Source organism: Ovis aries, chromosome 21 (assembly GCF_016772045.2).
Source record: "Ovis aries strain OAR_USU_Benz2616 breed Rambouillet chromosome 21, ARS-UI_Ramb_v3.0, whole genome shotgun sequence".
Lineage (NCBI taxonomy): Eukaryota > Metazoa > Chordata > Mammalia > Artiodactyla > Bovidae > Ovis > Ovis aries.
The window spans coordinates 46,554,224-46,562,475 of NC_056074.1; positions in this window are offsets into that span (position 1 = coordinate 46,554,224).

Genomic DNA, 8,252 nt, shown 5'->3' on the forward strand with positions numbered 1-8,252 from the left:
GTGGGACGCCCAGCTGGTGTCGGAGAACCGCTGGGGGGCGTGGGGAAAAAACCACACGTGCGAATGCCGGAGAGCAATGAAAACCCGCCCGCGTAAAGCTTGCAGCGGCAGCAGCAACGAGCGGAAACAGCCCGAATGAACGCCCAGCGAGGGACGGGTCCGGAGCAAGAAGCTGTATCCACACAGCGGACTGCTGTTTGGCCAAAAGGAGGACGAAGCAGAGATGAGAGCTGGTCTCAGAGGGGAACCTGCACGCCCGTGCTCACAGCAGCTTCGTTCACCACAGCCAAGAGTGGAGACAAGCCAGGCATCCGCCACTGGACCGACAGACAGCAGTCGGCGCTCTGTGTGTAATGCTGGGCTCTGCTCAGTCACGTCAGTCGTGTCTGGCTCTTTGCGACCCCATGGACTTCAGCCCGTCAGGCTCCTCTGTCCATGGGACTCTCTAGGCAGAATACTGGAGCGGGCTGCCATGCCCTCCTCCAGGGGCTCTTCCTGACCCAGTGTTCAAACCCTCATCTCCTGCATCTCCGGCATGGCAGGCGGATTCTTTACTGCTGAGTCACTGCGGAATGTGACTCATCCTATGCAATGTCCTTAATCCTTAATGTAATATTATTCATCCTTAAAGGGAAGGGGATTCTGACGCAGGCTGTCGTGTGGAGGAGCCTTGAGAACATGCTGCTCAGCGAGGAAAGACAGAAGACCACAAACCGAATGGCTCCATTTGTATGAAATCTCCAGAACAGACAAATCCACAAGAGGGGCTGGGGCCGGGGGTGGGGGGACAACTGCTGAGGCTGCAGGGCTTCTCTGGAGGGGAGGGGTGCGCTCCAAAACCGAGAGTGGCGGGAACTTCCCCGGTGGTCCAGTGATTGAGACTCCACACCTGCGATTCAGGAGGTGTGGGTTCCTTCCCTGATCTGGGAACCAAGGTCCCACATGCTGCACAGCCAAAAATGAATCCATAGCTCTCAAGCACCTCATGCTGGCTCTGAGGCTCTTTAAAAACGAAAGATGAAAAAAAAAATTAAATTGATCGTGGTGATGGATGCACCACTTTGAAGCCACTGAACAGGTGAATTACACCTCAGTAAAGCTCACTGAGATCCAGACATCCTGGAATGTGAAGTCAAGTGGGCCTTAGAAAGCATCACTACGAACAAAGCTAGTGGAGGTGATGGAATTCCAATTGAGCTATTTCAAATCCTGAAAGATGATGCTGTGAAAGTGCTGCACTCAATATGCCAGCAAATTTGGAAAACTCAGCAGTGGCCACAGGACTGGAAAAGGTCAGTTTTCATTCCAATCCCCAAGAAAGGCAATGCCAAAGAGAGCTCAAACTACCGCACAATTGCACTCATCTCACATGCCAGTAAAGTAATGCTCAAAATTCTCCAAGCCAGGCTTCAGCAATACATGAATCGTGAACTTCCAGATGTTCAAGCTGGTTTTAGAAAAGGCAGAGGAACCAGAGATCAAATTGCCAACATCCACTGGATCATGGAAAAAGCAAGAGAGTTCCAGAAAACATCTATTTCTGCCTTATTGACTATGCCAAAGCCTTTGACTGTGTGGATCACAATAAACTGGAAAATTCTGAAAGAAATGGGAATACTAGACCATCTGACCTGCCTCTTGAGAAATCTGTATGCAGGTCAGGAAGCAACAGCTGGAACTGGTCATGGAATAACGGACTGGTTCCAAATAGGAAAAGGAGTACGTCAAGGCTGTATATTGTCACCCTGCTTATTTAACTTACATGCAGAGTACATCATGAGAAACGCTGGACTGGAAGAAACACAAGCTGGAATCAAGATTGTTGGGAGAAATATCAATAACCTCAGATATGCAGATAACACCACCCTTATGGCAGAAAGTGAAGAAGAACTAAAGAGCCTCTTGATGAAAGTGAAAGAGGAGAGCAAAAGAGTTGGCTTAAAGCTCAACATTCAGAAAACTAAGATCATGGCATCTGGTCCCATCACTTCATGGGAAATAGATGGGAAACAGTGGAAACAGTGTCAGACTTTATTTTCTTGGGCTCCAGAATCACTGCAGATGGTGACTGCAGCCATGAAATGAAAAGACGCTTGCTCCTTGGAAGAAAAGCTATGGCAAACCTAGATAGCATATTCAAAAGCAGAGACATTACTTTGCCAACAAAGGTCCATCCAGTCAAAGCTATGGTTTTTCCAGTAGTCACTTATGGATGTGAGAGTTGGACTCTAAAGAAAGCTGACCGTTGAAGAACCAATGCTGTTGAACTGTGGTGTTGGAGAAGAGTCTTAAGAGTCCCTTGGACTGCAAGGAGATCCAACCAGTCCATTCTGAAGGAGATCAGCCCTGGGATTTCTTTGGAAGGAATGATGCTAAAGCTGAAGCTCCAGTACTTTGGCCACCTGATGCGAAGAGTTGACTCATTGGAAAAGACTCTGATGCTGGGAGGGATTGGGGGCAGGAGGAGAAGGGGATGACCGAGGATGAGATGGCTGGATGGCAACACGGACTCGATGGATGTGAGTCTGAGTGAACTCCGGGAGATGGTGACGGACAGGGAGGCCTGGCGTGCTGCAATTCATGGGGTCGCAAAGAGTCGGACACGACTGAGCAACTGAACTGAACTGAAAGCTGGGGGAGGGAAGGGAAGCAGGGGTCAGAGGGCCTGGTAGGCAGGGCCAGTGGAGGGTAAGGTGGGCAGAGGCAGGGCACGGCACGTGTTGGGGGGGCGGGCTGGGGTCCGGAAGAAGGATTGCTACCTGCCCGCCAGAATCTCTCCTTCCCTCTTCCTTTGATTCACTGACTAGGAAAGACCTTCCCCAGGAGCTCTGTTCTCTGGATAAAGACAGTGGTGATACCACCATACTAGTGCAAAAACATTTTATAAACTTTAAAATGCAACCTATTTTTATTTTCCTTAAGAATGAAATTTCCTTGTAATGATATGTTTCCAATATAACTCAATGATGTGTAATATTTGTGTATATTGAATTAAAATTCTTGTCATGCTCAAAAAAAAGAGTGTGTGGTGAGCCGATGGAGGAGTAGCTTCCAGCCTCAATAGGGTAAGTGTCTGGCTGCTGCTTTTTCCTCCCCAGCCTGGCAGGACTGACCCAGGGGTGACCAGCCAGCCCCACGCATACACCGCTCCACCCTGCGGGAGCCGCACCCTGGGTTGGCAAGGCCACAGGAAGACCCCCCAAGTCTGCAGAGACACACAGGCTCCCTGGGTTTGGCGGCTGTTACAGCAGAAAGTCTGGATTGCGCACATCTTAAAGGTTATGGTTGTAATTTCTTACCCTGGCCTGAATTTAGGTGATTAATGCCTGCGGCATGCCCTCACGGAGGTTATAAGCAGGTGTGTGCAAGTGGCTTCTTTTGTGAAACCTCAGCCTGCAGACACTTTGAGCTGGGTGGCTAGGCCCCCTGGGCGTCCATTCAGGACACGGCCCTCCAGGCGCAGCCAGGGGCCCGAGGGCTTCCTGAGGACGGCCGCCCTGCGTCCTGTGCCTGACATGGCTGGGGTCACTCCTTTTCCGTATAGAAGAAGCAGGTGCTGGCACACAGTAGGGACACAGAGACGAGCCTCTGACCACGAAGGAGGTGAGGGACCCTCTCTGTGTGTCTGGACACCGGGGAGGTCCCGACATCGGGATCAGGATGAGACCCTGAAGAGCGGGGTGGTCCTCCCCACAGACCCCGCCCCGAGCAGCCTCGGCTGGGCTGCCAGACAGAGTCTGCGTTGCATTCCACAGGGCCGGAGCGAGGGGGCGAAGCGGGCGATTAAATGGTGAATCACGCTGCTGTTGCTGCTGCTGCTGCTGCTGCTAAGTCGTTTCAGCCATGTCCGACTCTGTGCGACCCCATAGACGGCAGCCCACCAGGCTCCCCCGTCCCTGGGATTCTCCAGGCAAGACTACTGGAGTGGGCTGCCGTGCCCTCATCCAGGGGATCTTCCTGACCCAGGGGTGGAACCCTGCAGGGGCCGTCAGGGAAGCCCTGTTCAGTGTACACTTATTGATAAAGATGTGTGTTCTGCTGTTCTTGGATGGAGTTTTCTAGAGATTGTCGGTCAGACCCAGCTGTCTGCAGCACCCAGCCGTCTGCAGCACCCAGCCGTCTGCAGCACCCAGCCGTCCGGATGCCGTCTCATCACTCATCGCTTTACCAGGCTTCCCTGTGCGTTTGTCTCTGTCCCCACAGTCCTCCCTGGTTTTGCTTCAGGCGTTCTGAAGCTCTACAACTAGGTATACAAACGTCCAGGATTTCTACGTGCTCCTGAGAAGTGCGTCCCTTTACCAGCTGAAAACAACCCAGTGTGTCCCTGGCGATCTCGAGGCAGCGCCTTTCGTGCACTCTGCTTGGCGTTCTCTCGGTTCTGTGACTTCTTACTCTGACTTGTGGCGACAGGAACCGTGCCCGGCCCTGCGCGGTGAGCGGTGCGACTTCTGTAGCTCTTCCAGGCGGTGCTCTTGTCCTCCTTGGCAGTTCATCCCGTGCCTGCTCTGGTCTGAACTCAGCTGAAGGCTCCAGGGGAGCCTCTGAAGACGGCAGTCCCGTCTCTGCAGGGTCTCCGCTCTGCAAATGCCAGCCTGCTCACTTCCTCGGACCCTGGCCAAGTCCCCTCAACCCAGGGAGACCCTGCCCTGACCCTTGGTCACCCTCCTGGCGTGGCGGCCTGCGTTGTCTCTCCAGGCAGTGAACAGAGCCATCCTAGCACCCCCATCCCACACGGACCACTGACCTAGGTTGCCTGATGTCCTGTGTCTTGAAAATTGCTGCTTAATTATTTGGTGTGGATTTTAAACATTCATACGAGCTGTTCTGCAGACATCTGCCTTGTCGTTTCTCCCTGTTGTGCTGTACCCGGAGCATGCATGCATCAGATTCCCCCGACGACGGGCAATTAGGCTGCCAGCTCTGCTACACAAACAACTACACAGCGAACAGCCTCGAGTGCGTCCCTTGCGGGTTAGCTGGGGAGGCTCCAGAACAGGAGCTCTGGGCGTGACTAGCTTGTGAAGCCCCAGAGCGCCTCTGCCAGGAGGCCCCGGCTCAGTTTTCACCAGCCCTTGGTCTCCCTCCCCACCAAAGGCTACTCTTCTGATGGATAGAAGGTGGTGTCTCGTCACTGGTCTGTTTCTCTCACTTGCTGCGAGTCTAAGAGCCCTTCCCCTTACCTGCCAAGCCTTTGGGCTTCCCCTCTTTGAATTCACAACATCTGTCCGTTTATCATCTGGTTGTTCAGTCGCTCAGTCGGGTCCAGCTCTTTGCAACCCCACGGACTACAGAGTGCCAGGCTTCTCTGTCCTTCACTATGTCCCGGAGTTTGCTCAAACTCACGATCATTGAGTCAGGGATGCCATCCAACCATCTCGTCCTCTGTCACCCTTCTCCTCCTGCCCTCAATCTTTCTCAGAGTCAAGGTCTTTTCAAATGAATCAGCTCTTCACATCAGGTGGCCAAAGTATTGGAGTTTGGGCATCGTCATCAGCCCTTCTAATGACTATTCAGGGTTGATCTCCTTTAGGATGGACTGGTTGGACCTCCTTGCAGTCCAAGGGACTCTCAAGAGTCTTCTCCAGCACCACAGTTCAAAAGCATCAATTTTTTGGCACTCAGCTTGCTTTATGGTCCGACTCTCACGTCCATACATGACTACTGGGAAAACCATTGTTTTGAGTAGATGGACCTTTGCTAGTAAAGTAATGTCTCTGCTTTTTAATATGCTGTCTAGGTTGGTCATAATTTTTCTTCCAAGGAACAGGTGTCTTTTCATTTCATGGCTGCAGTCACCATCTGAAGCGATTTTGGAGCCCAAGATAATAAAGGCTCTCACTGCTTCCATTTTTCGCCCATCTACTTGCCATGAAGTGGTGGGGCCAGTTTCCATATTGTGGATATTAATTATTCGCTGGTGTTAGACAACGGTAAACATTTTCATCCTTCACTTGCCTGTTATCCTTTGTCAGGCAGATAACAAATGCATGGGCCCCGTGGGACCGTACTGTAGACGGAATAGATAAACAATGCTGAGCACTTAGATCAATACCTGGCGCCTCCGAAGCATGCAAAGGTGTCATTTATCTTCAGTCTTATCAAGAATCCACTCAGAGATGTACAGAACACCATGGGGGGCTCTAGGTACATCGGGATGCTCCGTGAATCCTGGGGCCCGTGGGGGCCACTATGAGGTGAAACCTGGACACAGAAGGCCAAGGAGGGCTTACCTGCCATGACAACGTGGATGGGCTGGGCACAGTGAGGATTCCACAGGCTGATGGCGTCATTCGGGTGACATTCAGGGTCTCGGCCCTGGATGTTAAGTGTTGGGTCTCTGAGCAAACGTAGGCAGGTAGGTGGAGCAGCTGGTGTTTAGAACTCCCTTCACAGTTAACACTTTCTACAGAAATACACTTGGCGGGACCCCGCCCTCCAGCTCTGCCCCCTCTTCAGTTCTCCTGCCAGAGACGTCCTCTCTGCCCAGCTCTACGGCCCACAACTCCACTCTGTAAAGCTCCGTGATGACAACTTACTATTGATAACACGCTGCTGTGGTTCTCATGCCCACTCTAGGGTTGAAACCCCCTTTTCTGGCCCACCTCTCACACTCTCTGCCCATCAGCTCCCTCTGCCTTTCTCAAGGATACGTGGTCAGTGCCCGGTGGCCAGGTGGTGCTGGTCTGATGAACACCTTCTCTCCGTGTTTGTCTTACCGAGTGTCTCTCCCTAAGCCTCAACTTCTGTTCGAACCTTCCCACATCTATCAGAGGCAAAGTGGCAGCCTTTTCTGATTTTATCCTTTACAAACATGGCATAGATACTGCATCAATTCCATTAGAAATTGCTTTTTTGTTCAGCATAAGGTAGGGATCGAATGACAAGTTTTTTCCCCAAGTACAGCCAACTGTTTTAGTACATGTACTACAAGATACTGCTCAGCAGGGCCTACACCCTCATAAATCAAGTTTTTGTGTTTTGTTCCATTGGTGAACTTGTCTATCCCCATATCTCTGTCCTAGGCTCAATTACTATAGTTTTAGAATACATTTGCCATCTTCTGGAACAGTCTCCTCCTGTCTCCGGCTTCTCCTCTTCCTTCTCCTGGAATGTCTTGGCTAACATCCAGCCTTTGTTCTATACAGATTCTAGAATCAGCTTGCTAAATAGTCTTAAAAAAAAAAAAAAAAAAACCCTGTAGGGGTTTTAATGACAATTTCTTTTGTAGGGCAATTTGGGGGACAATTGACATATTTCTGACATTAAGCCTTTCTATCCATGGATATGGTATATAGCTTCCCAACTTATTCAGGTCTTAATGTGTTTTAATAAAATTTTATTGTTTTTCCTTAACACTCATAAAAGTTGCAGTTTGGTCTCATCTATTCTGTTGCTGCTCTTTGCAATGATGTTTTACAAAACTGTGTCCCCTGGTTATTGAGGATATTTATTTTTAATTGAAGGATAATTGCAATACTGTGTTTTCCCTCCTTGAGCCTCCCTCCCATCTCCCACCCCTCTAGGTGGTCACAGATCCCCAGTTGGAGTTCCTCAATTTGAGTCATACATCAAATTCCCACTGGCTGTCTGTTCTGCGAATGTTAGTGTATATTTTTCCAAGCTGCTCTCGCCATTCCTCCCACTCTCTCCTTCCCACCCACTATTGAGGATATTCAGACACACATGTAGATTAGTTTCTGGCTGGCCTCCCCAGATCCTCTCCACCTTTCTCTACCTCTCTTTGTGTCTGTCTACAGAATGGATCTCCCGGTTAGTTTGATGGCAGACACTGTATAGATCAGAGATGGGAGGACAGAGGCCAGGGGTTCGTGTCCGCAGGCCCCTCCCACAGCCCTGTGGTTGGCAGTGACTTCCCCATCTGCTGAGGAAGCCTCTTGTCCTGCCCTCTGCTCCCTCCTTCTCTTCCAGGCCAGGAGTAGTGGCAGCTCCCTGAGACTAAAAGTCTCTCATGCTTTGCTTTTTCACTTCGCCCTTTCTTGGTAAACAGGACATTTGCTGAAATCTCTGCAGTGTTCTTCCCGAGAACACCCGCTGTTTCTTGCCGGGACCCTGACTGATACTATAATTGCCACCGGAAGTGACCCCAGGAAACAGGCTCTAAATGGGATTCTGGCCTTGAGGTGCACGTCTATCTGATGAGTGTGTGGATAAAGTCCTTGCCCAGGGAAATCGAGTACCAGGAGCCCGTGTCATCCAGGGACAAGGGACATCCCAGTTCCTAAAATGGTCAC